The sequence below is a fragment of the Etheostoma spectabile genome, chromosome 6 (assembly GCF_008692095.1).
Source record: "Etheostoma spectabile isolate EspeVRDwgs_2016 chromosome 6, UIUC_Espe_1.0, whole genome shotgun sequence".
Lineage (NCBI taxonomy): Eukaryota > Metazoa > Chordata > Actinopteri > Perciformes > Percidae > Etheostoma > Etheostoma spectabile.
Window position 1 is genome coordinate 29,655,934 of NC_045738.1, and position 14,138 is coordinate 29,670,071.

General features: G+C 39.3%; 1 long non-coding RNA gene across 1 annotated transcript in view; it reads right to left on the reverse strand.

Moving 5' to 3' along the window:
- The window catches only part of LOC116691164 (uncharacterized), a 631,246-nt gene that overhangs the window by 237,179 nt on the left and 379,929 nt on the right, over positions 1-14,138 (reverse strand). The gene's annotated exons all lie outside the window — the stretch shown is intronic.

The window sequence follows — 14,138 nt, forward strand, 5'->3', positions numbered from 1 at the left end:
TGACACTTAATATTGTCCTCCATAATAAGTCTGACCTTTGATGGCTTCCTAAATGTTCTGCACTTGTGGTAATTAATGGAAGTGGCATGCTGGTACTAATTGCTCCGTGCCTTGTTGCTGACAGTCCTAATAAAGTAGAACAGGGTTTATTAATTACAGCTTAGTTGGGTGCTAATGATATCACATCCAGCCCTGGGAGGTCAGGTCAGATAGACTAATCACCGTCGGACAAGTAAAGGTCTGCTCAGAGTCGACTCTCACATGGAACAACTCTGCTTTGGTGAACTAAGGTCAAAGTTTCATGAAAAAGTAAAGTTTTCATGAGGAGTTTGTGATCTTTTTCTTTATAATTTTCCCAGAACTGATCAACTTACTTGTTGACCTTTATCAAATTCTGATACACCCAACAGGTTTGTTAAAATCATATAGTATCACTGTCATTACACAAACTCTAATTTAAAGCTAGTCCGATAAAACTGGCTGATGTAGACATACACAACTCCTGTTGAATTGAATAAACACAACACTAATATACGTTGTTTTAAATGCAATGAGGCTAAAGGAACATGTCTGCACAGTGACTGGGAGTGTGACAAAATTAAAACATTCTGGAGCGAGGTGATTAATACAACTATGTTCATATTGTCTGTACATTCCACTTGACCCTAAGATGAATTTGCTGTACCTGTATCCAACAAATCTGAATCGGAAACTCAAAAAATATAAATGTATTGATTTTGCTGTACTACAGGCAAAAAGGACTGTAGCTCTCATTTGGAAGAAAGGCACCTTCAATTGGTGCTTGGACCCAAACTATGGCAGAATGTTTGACTGACATATTTATATATGTTGAGAAGCAAATTTGGGGGTGCATGAGAAAATCTGGACTCCATTTGACCGATTTGTAAAAGAAGAAGACACTTGGGAGCTGCTATTGATACTCATATGTTTAACAATAACAACATTATTAGCTTTTTGTTGTTTGATTGTTGTAGTACGAGAATGGTTGAGAGAGGAATTTTGCTGTGGAAAATTACTGTAATCATATAGGAATTGTAGTTTACTTGTTAATGTGGTGAGAGGATTGAATTAATCTGCTGAAATAATACCGACTACAGTGTTTCCCTTTGGAAGTGGGTTGGAGGGGGGAAACTTTAATATTTCTTTAAATATGTATCAGTTAATTTTCTAAATCCACAGGAACTATTCTTTACAACGGCATGGATTGGATCCACCGCACAGCACTTAAAAAGAAAAGATGTCACATTTAAAGCTGGTTTGAAAGTTTTGGGAAGTTTTGAGAACTATTGGTGGGATTGTTGTGGTCAAAGTAGAAACGGCGTTACACTGGTAAGAGCAAATTACATTTAAACATGGATCCAGTTAATTTAAATAGGTCACATTACTGTATTGTGGGAACAGTTAATGTTATACCTGAGACGATTGTGATTGGTTTAAAGAAATGCAGACAACCCAGGAATCCAGGAATGTATGTGTGTAGTAAGAACTTACTTTGCGGCACTGTGCCGATAGGTCTGGTAATCCAAGACTAGACATGAGCTAACCACAGACAGTTGCCTTGTCAATGGCCTCACTGCAGTGAGTCGCTGCAGTTCAATGTGGTTCACGTTGCAGAATGAACATAAAGTGGAAACACAATGAATATTTTGAGCATTTCTCCAGATGTATCACACTTGTTTATGTCTTTCATTCTTGTTAGAGACGCCTCCAACACATTCTCACTTCGCTTCGTGTAAAATACAGACACTTTGGCATGTGCCTTTGGAGGTAGGTCAGGACTGTCACTTTTGGCGTTCTGGGTCAGATGTACTTTTAATTGACACAAGAACAAGACAGTTAGGTTTAGGAAAAGGTGGGCTTACAAAATGTACATTCCAGTGACACGCGGGACAAAAAACGGGACACGAACCCCGAAGTCCTGTGTTATTTGACCCATCCATCACTCCAGCCATCCTCCACATGCGGCTTTTCAGGCTTTCATACTACTCGCTACCGTTCTCGCTCTTAATACTAGGTCATCTTAAAGCGCCGCAGAGCTGCTGCTCTGCCCAGTGCGTTCCATACAGAAACTAAAGGGTGATTTTTGCTTCTTTTCTGACGCTGAGAGCCACTGACCAAGCGTCCATATTTGACGAGTTGGGAGTGTGAACGCGTTGATGCCTCATACCGCCATTTCTTTAGAGTAATAAATTCTATTTGGCTTTGAATACAGCGAGACCCTTGTTTACCAACAAGTGACGGTGAAATTTCTCACCTCTCGAAAGTAAATATGTACTCTCCCACACTTCACTATCGCAGGGTGAGATAAAGAGGGGCAAAGAGAGACTGATAATGACTTAGAGAGAGAAAGAGAGAGAGAGGCCAGATTAGGGGTGTAAACAGTGGTTGAATAAGCTGACAGTGTGAGCACAGCTGATAGTGTTTAAGTCACACTGTCTCCCTTCGTAGGTCCTGCATTGTTCTCTGCTGCCTCTGGCTGTGTTTTACAGCATAATTAGAGCTTATTTCACTTGAAAACACCCACGTGCAATACATTCCCATCTGCTTGGCACTCACTTCCTCCCTTAGCTTGAAAATATTTGGCTTTTATGTCATTGTATTTCCATGATACCGTAAATACATATAGATAAAAATGTTCATATTTTGTAAAGAATTGTGTGTCTGTCAGGTAATACTGATCACAACTGCAGAGTGATGTTTTTTTGAGCTATTGCTATTTCAAGAAAAAGTGTGTGTAGCTGCAGTTGTAAACATCTAGTAGCTATTTAAAGGAAAATGTCTTCTAGCCCACATTTAATTTACACATCTGGTTTGTCTGGAATAAATTGAAGTGGGTTGTTAGTGTGAAAAGTAAGCTATGGGAAGTGTAAGGCACAAACATCACTGCAAAGGCTGCAATATGTCGATGTTTTTTTTTCAATATATTGTCTTAAAAACATATCAAAAAGATTTTCAATGCATGCATGAATACAAATCTTTTCATCTAGCACCATCATACAGCCCGACCCGGCAGGGGAGAGTTCTAGCCCCACCAGACTTCTCTCTTTACCCTGTCTTTCTGTAATAGTTTTAGACTGCCGGGGGACTTCCTTTGACACACTGAGCTTCTCTCTTCTTTATCTTTCCATTTCTGTGCATCTATGTCCCAGAAATGCCTGTTACTAACCTAGTTCTGGGGAGTCGTTCGCCGGAGTCCTTGTGTTCTTTTCCCCCAGCACGTTTCCTTGGATCAGGGAGGCTCCAAAATCATGGTTGCAGCTGTCGCCGTGGTCCTGCTACAAGTCCTGCAATGACCTGCTACGTCCTGCTGTGCTCTGCGGTGCCCTGCTACATCCTGCTGTGCCTTGTAATGCCGTGAAGTGCCCTGCCATGCCATGAACTACTACAAACTACTATTTTTTTTTAGTCATCGTTCCATCATCTTTTACTGTGACTATTATTGCCATTCTTCATTTCAACCCCAACACCACCTACCAAGAGCCTGGGTCTGTCCGAGGTTTCTTCCTAAAAAGGAGTTTTTCCTCGCCACTGTTGCTTACTCTGGAGGGAACTACCAGAACTGTTGGGTCCTTTTAAATTATAGAGTGGGATCTAGACCCACTCTATCTGTAAAGTGTCTTAAAATAACTCTTGTTATGAATTCCTACTGCAAATGAAAAATTACTTGAATTGAATTGAATCAGGTCAAACTTTCATTTCACACATTATTTAGGTTTATGACCAAATAACAAAACTAATGACATTCCCATCAGCCTCTGTATTTTATGTTCACTGCTAATAAGCAAATGTTTTGGGAGGAACGGGTTGTGGCCGACAGAAGAAACAACTGATCACTGACATGAGTTCAATGTTTGCTACTTAAGAAGCAAAGTTTTATTGCATTTTGGTGTTTCCATTCATCTTTTCTAATGCAATACTTCAAAATGCACATATAAGTATGTGAACGGAAACCTGGCTTATATTTACTTGGCTGAAGTTCGGAAAATATAGTGGTCACTGTTGAAGGAAATAAACATTGACTGCTGTTGACCTGAACCGTTGTCTCAGGTGTCAAAATCACACACTTTGAAAGCCCAATTATCAACTTTATACAACAAGTCTGAATTTAAAAATAGATTGTTTGTCATCCTCCTAAATGACCGATAAGATTTGTATGACGATTTCCTTTTCTGCCAACACAGTACTCAGGGTTTGGTTAAGGTTAGGGGATGATCACATTCATGGGTAAAAGAAGCCATGTTGACAAATGGGAAAGTCAACAGTGTCCAAGTCACATACTTTTGGACTGATTCTTAACACCAGTTGAAGTTTTTACATAGTACAGGAATCATTCACTATGGCCAATGCTGCCACCTGCGTATTAGATAAACCTTTACACACAGATACACCCTGATGGCGCAGCATCTGGATTCAGTGTCTTGCCAAAAGACACTTTGACATGGTACTGCAGGGTCAGGGATTGAACCATCAACCCTCCAATTGGGAGGTGACTACTCTACCACCTGAGCCACAGCCGCCCTTGCTGATCACTTCCATCCACCCAGAACTTTTTCATATGAAAGAACCGCAAAAAAGTTTTTGTTTTCTGGCATTTCAACACAACAAATGAGGAAAAATTTTGGGAAAGTTTCATAATGACAGAACATCCACCCTAACTTAGAGAAAACAGTCATTGTTTGTAAAACTACTAAAGGGCACTTACAAAGAAGATGCAAATGTAGATTGTTGGATGGGCATTAGCTGCCCAGTGAATGTATCTGCCCTGTGTGACTTTTCCTCCAGCAAGCTGTTGGGAGTCTCATAATCACAACACAAACATGGCCCCAGAGGTCGACAAATTGGATGACGTGACTTAAAGCACCTTTTCAGAGCCAGGCAAATTAGACCAGCCTGTCCTTGTGAAAGTGCATATGCTGGATGAGTTGAGACTATTATCACTTGATAAAAGTGTGTACACAAAACGTTAAAACATCATCACATCAGAGTTCCATAGCCTTCTCAGTGGGATGGAATGAGAAGGAATTTTCTAAACATAAAGATCACCTGAAACTATATTTTTAAGACCTTTTGGAAAACTAAAATTAACGAGCAAGAATAGCATGACCAGCCTGTTTCTAATTTAACATCTAACAGCTGCTCAAATAGCAATACAGCCCAGGGTTGTTGGTTGTTAAATCGAAAGAAAATAGGCCATTGTGACAGGTTGGTTTGTTTAACAATTATGAAAGTGTTGAGTCAAAGACTGATGATCATACATGTAGAATTAATTTATTATTAGGTAAAATTCATGAAGGTGAATCTAATCTATCACAAACTTGTTCAAAATGTTTGTTTTTACCTGTTGTTGTTGTAATTGTGTATCCACATATCTTTTGCATTCATTGTAAATACTTGTGAAATACAACAATCCTCGGTGGAGCAACCGGAGAGAAAGCATCATCGTGATCAGTTATCATTCATATCTCCTTTTTTTCAGGCTGTTACACTATCGCCTAACTACAGAAGTACGGAAGCCAGGGTGTGCCAAGCAAGAGTAAAACTAATATGGTTGGTTTAAAAAATCTTTACACAGTCAAACCTGAGTTTGGTGGTTGTGTGGAAGGATATACCGATTCACCATGGTCCATGACAAAGCTGTTTTGGAATAAATTTCCTTCAGACAAATGTCAATTTAGACCAGGAGTAGGTTTTACGTGTGTTTGCAAAGCCAGCCTTTGGTGTCACAAGCCTAAAACCAGAAAAGAACGTCAATATTGATTGATTCTGCAAACAGGAAGGAATTCTTTCTTGTGAGCAAAGGAGGAAACAGCAATACTGTATGTTATAGAGCAACAAAGACTACAGAGGAAGGAGGTCAGGGTGGCTGGATGTGACAACAACAGCTTGGACACAGGACACTGCCGTTCTTTCTCTTGGGTTTCCTACCTGCAGTCATGTTGGTTTCTTGGGTTAGGTCCTCGTGCTTAACCAAACCTTTTTGTACCTAAACATAACCAAATATTAACATTAGAGGCATCTAATCAGATGTTTGCAGCAGATGTTTGTAATGATTTTGGAAGGCCCCGACAAATTATGTCTTCCTATTGATATCAGTGTCAAATCTGAAATGTGTGTCATTCTGGAACACAACTATAAAACAATTAGTTTTTATAATTTATAATTCTTTATTTTGAGCATTTGTTGAAAGGAACATAGGTATCAGAAGTGCATTTGGTGAGGGAAGAAAAAACAGATGAGAAAAGTTGTCAAGGTACAATAGCCTGGATGTGCTTATCCAGGGAACTAATGTGATCAAATGTGGTGAAGCGCCTCAAGACAATGTAAATGTGCAGACTTATTATTAATTTGTACCCTTAAAGGAATCATTTCTGTGCAAAAAAATGCTGCGTGTGCATCCTATGCAGCCTAATGGTTTAAAACTTTTTATTTCATTCCAATTCAAACACCAGATTGGAAAATGTTGAAATTTAAAAAACATACCACCAGTTTTGATCCCTAATTTATCTTCTTGGGATTGGCACTGATGAAGCCATACTGGTTAATGCCCAGTTGATCAGCACCTGTATCTGAGTATTTAAGGCTGTTCTGGAAAGAGTGTTCTGATGTGGCAGAGTGCCAACGTGCCAAACGAACCATCTGGCATCTTTTCAGAGAAAGACTTAATCTTCATCATCCAACATCCCCCTGGATCCACCGTATTCCTTTTCTCCATTATGTTCAATGCTGTAAATGTCAATATCAAGGAGGGTTGACAGATGATTTCAGTACCCCCAGCCCCCACCCCTCCCCAACACACACACACACACACACACATACAACCACACACAAATACACATCAATAGCAAACCCATGCTTTACTAATCAGCTTAGCATTCTCTCGCCCTGTTTCTCACCCCACTTGTAGTGTAGGATTGATAACTGATTATGTTGTGTCACTCATCCAGATGGACCCATGTTCAGACACACACCCGCCCCACCCTACACCACACCTGACCTCTGACCTGCTGTAGTGTTGCCTTGGAAACCTGTTCCGTGGAGATGAGGAGGGCCAGGATCGTGAGGTGGGGAGATCCCATGAGGAGGGGGGGGAGGTAGGGGGAGGTATCTGTGTTTGGTATTCTGGACAAATCTCACGGCTGGTTAAGATCCATGAATAGAGAGTGAGCTGGCAGTGAACGTCTCAACCCCCCCCCCCCCCCCCATCTCATGTCTTAATGTCTCTTCTCTGTGTCTTTTCTTGGGTACTACACCTCTTTCATACTCCTCTGTCTGCTCTCTTTCTCTCCTGCTTTTCTCTGCTCTGGTGCCAGACAGATGGTTCAGAAAGCAAACATTTGTCTGAAGTTTGGAGAGCATCCCTTACCACCTTAATAAATTAACTGGAGGAAGTGAGAGATTTCGTAAATACGACATGTTCTTTTTGAACACAGATGCACTGATTCATTGCATGTATACATAATGAGACCGGCCCTTTGCCAGTTTTTAGACTGGCACACTCTTACACTCTTAACAAAAAGGCCACTCGCATAGCATTATTGAACATGTTGAGGATGTTGGAACAATAGCAACTTGGAGAACGCTATCAACCATGTCCAGTGGGGAGCCCCGTGGGGGTTACTGGGGGAAATTGGGGTACCGGGGTTGTTGCAATGATCCATCCATGTTTTCCCTTGTCAGCAATTTTGTTGGTGATTTTCACAGACAAGATCTCAAGGTGCCGCTGGGGGGAGGAGAGGTTCCGGCTTGGAGATCTCAGAATTGCGTCTCTCTCTTTGCAGATGATGTGGTTCAGTTGGTTTCATGAGACGGTGACCTCCAGCACAGGTTATTTGAAGCCGCATGTAAAACATTTGGGTTAAGAGTCTGCACACTGCAAATTATTTGGTTCTTACCTAGATGAAAACAAACAAAAAATTAGATTTAGTACTGTTAGACAATTTAATATCTTGTTTTAAGAGTGAATTTCTTATTTTAAGTGTTTACACTACAATCTTAAATCAAGCAAGCTTGTCAAGTGAAATTGTCTTGCTGCATGGACAGATAATTTCACTTGTTTAAAGGTATCTTTTCTCTCTAATTCAATGTTTTTATCTTGTTTTTAGACACCCCTTTTTTGCAGTGTACCTTTAGCCATGGTTCCTTGCTGGAAAATAGTGTATTGCTGCCTCCAGGTTGGGAGTTACTGCCCCAAGCCAACGAGTTCAAGTATCTTGGTGTTCAACAGCGTGTGACGTGTTCAACAACATTCAACAGCGTGTGTGATGTGTGCAAAATGTTTTAAAGGAGTTCCAACACTTTGTTAAACGAGACTATAGCCTATTGTGCGTGTTAAATATGTCTGCTCAGTGTCTGATATTTCTCTGCTTAAAGTAAAAGTCATAATATGTGAAGACACAATGTTAACAAAGTGTGTGTGGTTTCATTTTTTTTAAAGCACCGGTTCAAGAACCAGTTCAAGAACCGTTTAAGCACTGGAACCGTTCACAAAAATACTGAGTAGGTACTGGTATCGGATAAAACCCAACCGATACCCAACTCAGTTTCAAGATAGATCTCAGGGTGGTCCAAAAACCAGTCAGTTAAAAAAAAGAAGAAAAAAAGAACAACGAGCATGTAGATGGGCCCGGTTTCTGACAGTTTGTGCAGAACTTCTATGGTTATGCAAACCGATTGTTGTAGCAGCTGTCCAGGTGGCTGGTCTCAGACGATCTTGGAGGTGAGAAGATGCTGGATGTGGAGTTCCTGGGCTGGTGTGGTTGTGATGCCGGTTGGACAAACTGCCAAATGCTCTAAAATGCCTTTGGAGATGGCTTATGATGAACTACTACAATTATTATCATTATTATTATTATTATTATTATTTTACTTTTCACCATTGCAATTCCTTAATTATGTTAATTATGTAAATACTGTATAATAACATTCCTTTATGTAAATTCTTATTTTTCTTTATTTCTTTATTTGTATTTCTACTCTAGTTATAATATTTGTGCAACTGCAACAAAGAGTTTCCCTTCGGGGATCAATAAAGTATTTCTGATTCTGATTCTGATTCTGATTTAATTCACGGGAAACAGCTCTAGCGGACGTTCCTGCTGTCAGCATGCCAGTTGCACGCTCCCTCAAAACTTGTGACATCTGTGGCATTGTACTGTGTTTTGGAGTGGCCTGCCAATATCCAGCAATTTTTATTTATTTTTAAAAAAATGTTTTACTGACTGGTTTTCGGATGGGGGCAAAAACAGAAGTCTTGTGTATTTAGAGAACCCCAATGGCTCATTTTTTGTGATTTCCCTGTGTTTTGTTGTATGTTCACATGCCACTCTACTATCCAAGGTACCCTGGAAGAACCCTCCTCCCTCTCTGTGTAATCCACGTAGAAAAATGATGACTTTCAGATGTGTGGGTGATCTGTTCCAAAACTCCTTGAAACTAATGGGGTGTACTGACAAATAATGTTGCACTCTTATGGGGCACAGCAACACAGTCTTACGTATTAAAGGCCAGTAACCGCTCTTCATATGTAATCAATTACACCCCCACCCCTGACACACACACACACACACACACACACACACACACACACACACACAAAAATTTGAATACTTGTGGTGTCAACATGTGTTGTCTTTATAGCTACTTTGTAGCTACAGAATACAGTATTTGTAAAGATTAAAAGTCTTAAATGCATAAAATCAATTGTGCATTCAAGATGAAAACAAAACTACATTTCACAAACACAATACAAACGAAATCAGCCTTTAAAAAATGTACATACAGAATTTCAAGCCAAAAACCTCCTCAGATCTTCGATTTTGTCCCATGTAATGCACACACGCACACGTGGAGACTAACAGTAACAGAGAAGTGTTGACAGCAGCCTCCTCTGCAAATATTTAGCCGAGAAGGCTCAGTCTAATCTCCCAGCATGCACTGGGCTGATGCTCAGTTATCCAGATGGACAGCTTTGCTGGGAGTTATTTGATAAGCAGCTCTCATATGTTCCGTTATGTTGCAATCCAGACAAATACATGAATAACTCAGCCAACAAATGGAGCCAACAGCTTCCTTTATCTTAAGTCTTGTGAAAATGATCTTGGTTCAGTTCGTTTGTAATACAGTTTTTGCTGATTCCTTACACACTCTAACCAAAATACTACACAATTATCAAAACCTTACAAGGAGCAAAACATTGGCCCAGATGTGCACCACTATAAGCACAATGTCAGCTTCACACTTTTTGCAAAACAATACACACAGTGATTTGCAAAACACTAAACACATTTGTATTAATTAGACACAGAAGTATACCATGATGTCACTTCCTTGCCACTCCACAGCACTGACTGTCAAATTACTGGGGCGGCCTCTAGCTCACCCAGTGAGAGCAGGCTGAGTCCTTTGGCAGGTTCAAAGCCAGCCTGCTGTGTGCATCCACTCTCTTTCTCTCCCCCTTTCCTGTCTGTCCACTATCAAATAAAGGGAAACCCCCCAAAAACTAAACTTTGTAAAACTTAAAAATATGACTGTCAAATTACCACGCCTGTGAGCTAATCGGTTGAACACAGCCATCAGGTGCGTGAACACAAGATTGTTGAATTGTAGACACACCATTCAGGTTTAAGCACTATAAAAAAGCAGCAGGTAAGTCTAGTATTGTCTGTACTGTATTTTTATTTTTTTTCAGGTATTTTATTTTGGTTGTTGTTTCAACTGTAATTGTAACCTGTACAGGATACAGTATTTTGTGTGTCTGTTGTTTGCCGAGCTAACAGTGTTATGCACACTACTGTAGTACTGTAGAATGAAAACTGGGACATGTTTTGTTGTGATGCTCACTGTTGGCTGATTTGAGTATGTGGAGAGAAATAAATGATATTTTCCTCAGTCTGCAGCACTGGTCTGGTGTAGTGTTTGGTGAACTTATTGTGTATTTGCACCTTCTCTGTGTACTTCATTTACAGTACTCTAATCACTGAGAAGTAGAATTGCTAAAAGTGTTTTAGGTTAGCAACAGCAGTGTGTAACTGTTAACAAAATATGGCTTTATAAATGAGTGTATAGTTTTTATACTGGTTCATTTTGCAAAGGTCTGAGGTGTTTTGCTGTGTTCTGAAAAAACAGTCCCTGCTTTCAAAATAGTGCTTAAGCAATCAAAGAAAATCAGTGGTGGAATGTAACTAAGTACATTTACTCAAGTACTGTACTAAAGTACAAATCTGAGGTACTTTACTTGACTTGTTGCCACTTTCTACTTCTACTCATTTCATGGTTGTGAGTCATATTTCTCTGAAATTTCTGCCATTGTGCTCACAGCATTTAAATATGACCTTTGAAGAAATGTCCTGTAATAATAATAACAATAAAATACTCTAAAATGTCTTTCCAAGATCAACTGTCCTTGTTACTCTGAATACTCCTCAGACTTCTGTGCTTTTACAGTTTGTGTTTGTAATACTTTCTATCAACAAAAATGTGTATTACCCACAAGGAAAAGAGATACTGTTGTTAAATTTATTGAAATGATAAAGCAAAGCTACCTGCATGGGGTAAGTGAGAAAGTGGGACTGCAGTAAGAATGTGTCCGATCCGAATACACGTCCCTAAAACTCTGAGTTACAAAGAATACAGGTCAAAAAGGTGTAAACTGGAAAGAAGAAAAAAATATATTACCATATGTCAATCATGGACCTTTTGTAAAACAGGATCAACAGACATTTTGAGCATTTAAATGTGTTATTGTGAATTTGAAAAATCAAGTATAATTACCTAAAGTTATATTTGTGAAAACTCTTTTGCTCACACCCTTTCAGTCTTCAGCTTTTATAAAAATTGTCTAGAAGCAGCAACAGATGTTTTGTATTTCTATTAAATTCTTTAAAAGTAACCTAAGGAAAGAGATGTTAATCAGATGAGTAAAATAAGAAGATGGAAGAGCAGGACATTCTGTATGAAGTTTGGAAAATCTAGTATTGTTACCTTATATTACATTTGTGTAACCACTTTTGCTCACACAGCCTTTCAGTTTTTTCAAACATTATCCGCGAAAAAAAACCCAAGATGATGGTGGAGCAACGACGTCTTTCACTAGACTTTACAACGCTGCATGCTCAGAGTTGAGAGAAAAGCAGATTTGTGCAGCAGCAGAAGCATTATGTACTGCTTCATTCCTTGCCAAGGTTGAAATTTCCATTGCTAATATGAACTTTGCATAAGTGCTTATAATGGTAGCGTTGATTCAGCCTGGTTATTGTTTTTCCACTAAAGTAAAGCAAAGCTGAGAAAATTCCTGGGTAAATATAAACTTTGCTTAAGTACTTATATGGCTGTTTTCTCTCTCCCATATGGCGGCCAAAGGCACAAAGCCTCGGGGGGGGGGATACCAAGCAGCTCAGCTAAGCCCCCCCCCCACGCCAGTCCTGGATCACTAGACAAAGAGGCAGCTCTTCAAAGCAGCGCTGGACCCTTTAAACAGTTAGCAGCAGTGAGGGCTTTTTAAATGTGAAAAGGGGAAATTGACAAGATGAACTGAAGGCTATTAGGCTTAGTATCGCTGCCACAATTCAGAATTTTACTGAACAATTCATTGCATCAGAAATAATTGCAGTTAATATAATTATCTCTTTCTGTCAAATTTACAAGTATTTATTCATGTAGTTATTTTTTCCAGGATTTAATGAATTTCAAGATATATTGATTGGTTACATCACTGTCATGTGACCAAGATAATGTAGTAACACAAAAACACAGCCTATGAAGTAAACCCTGTCGTTATTATCATAAAACACTGACTTTTCTTCTCAAATGAACATGAAACCATCAACAGTCATAGCTAATGTTAGCAATTAATTGCAGTTGAACAAAGACAAGGCGATTACTTAAAAAATATTGCGATTGGAGCAGAAATCAGAGAAACGGGGGTCCGGGATTGTTATGAAATTATTGTTCCTTTTTTAAAGTGTTACCATGACTCCAGCATATAATTAGCAAATGTAAATCAGCCTTTTTGTAAAAACAGATTAACAAGTGAGACGGCAGAAGGAGAAAAAGATCCATTTGAGCAAGAGTTGAAAGGATAGAGAATAAATGTAGGAATCATTGGTAAAAGAAGCTTGAAGCTTAGCATAGAAATGTGTGCAGATTTACACTGGAACAGGTTCCTGTTGCAGGGTCAAGTGCACAACAATACAGCCAATAACAAGCAGGAGTTAACAGAGCAGTTGCTTTAGCAAAGCTCTTCTTCAAACGTCACAATAGAAACAGGTTAGTCCAGGGCTGGGCCTATTGGAATATCAGCTGTCTAGTATGGACTGACAAATCACAGTTTAAATCTCTTCAATATAACCAGGGTCACTTACACTTTCTAGACTGTAAAAAAATTATAAATCCAAGTTCCAACAGCATTCTCTGCTGTCATGCAACACTGTGGGCCAGGGACTAAAAAATAAGTTCAAATCTTTTCGTTCTTCTTCTTTTGGGGAGCAAACTATTTAAAATCTAAATAACACATTTTGTGTCTGAATTATACTGTTTATAAAATCTCTGTTAAATAGTTATTATTGAAGTAAAGAAAAAAAACATAAATATATACAGTATACATGCCTGTATATACTGTGTTTTTCTTATAATTTTTTTGATCAACCAGGGACAATAGGATTTTGTAAATAGGGTTTTTTTTTAAGAAAAAGATGACTGTAAAGTTCTTACACATACAGGATACATGGTATCTATGGTGACATATTGATTATGACGTATCAGACTCAGCTGGGCATCAGACATTGCTGTTTATGTGTAAGAATAATTACAGGGAGATTCAAGAGTCCAGTCCCTGCTGCTGCACGACTTCACGGCAGGAGTGTGAAGTGTTATCATTAGTAATGTGATTAGCACCCTTTCCACAGGAGCGGTAGGTCGCAGCGCTTTGTGTGAGTGTGTGTGTGTTTTGTGTGTAAGACAGAAAAGAGACAATTATGTGTCGGGAATGGAGGGGGGGAGGATGTGTCTTTTGTCAATCTCACTCGAGCCTTTAATATCTAAGAATGATGGTGTGGCGCATTTGTTGTAGGGGGCCCACCTCTTCCACAGCGCTGTAATTACCTTGTTAATATATTAGCGAG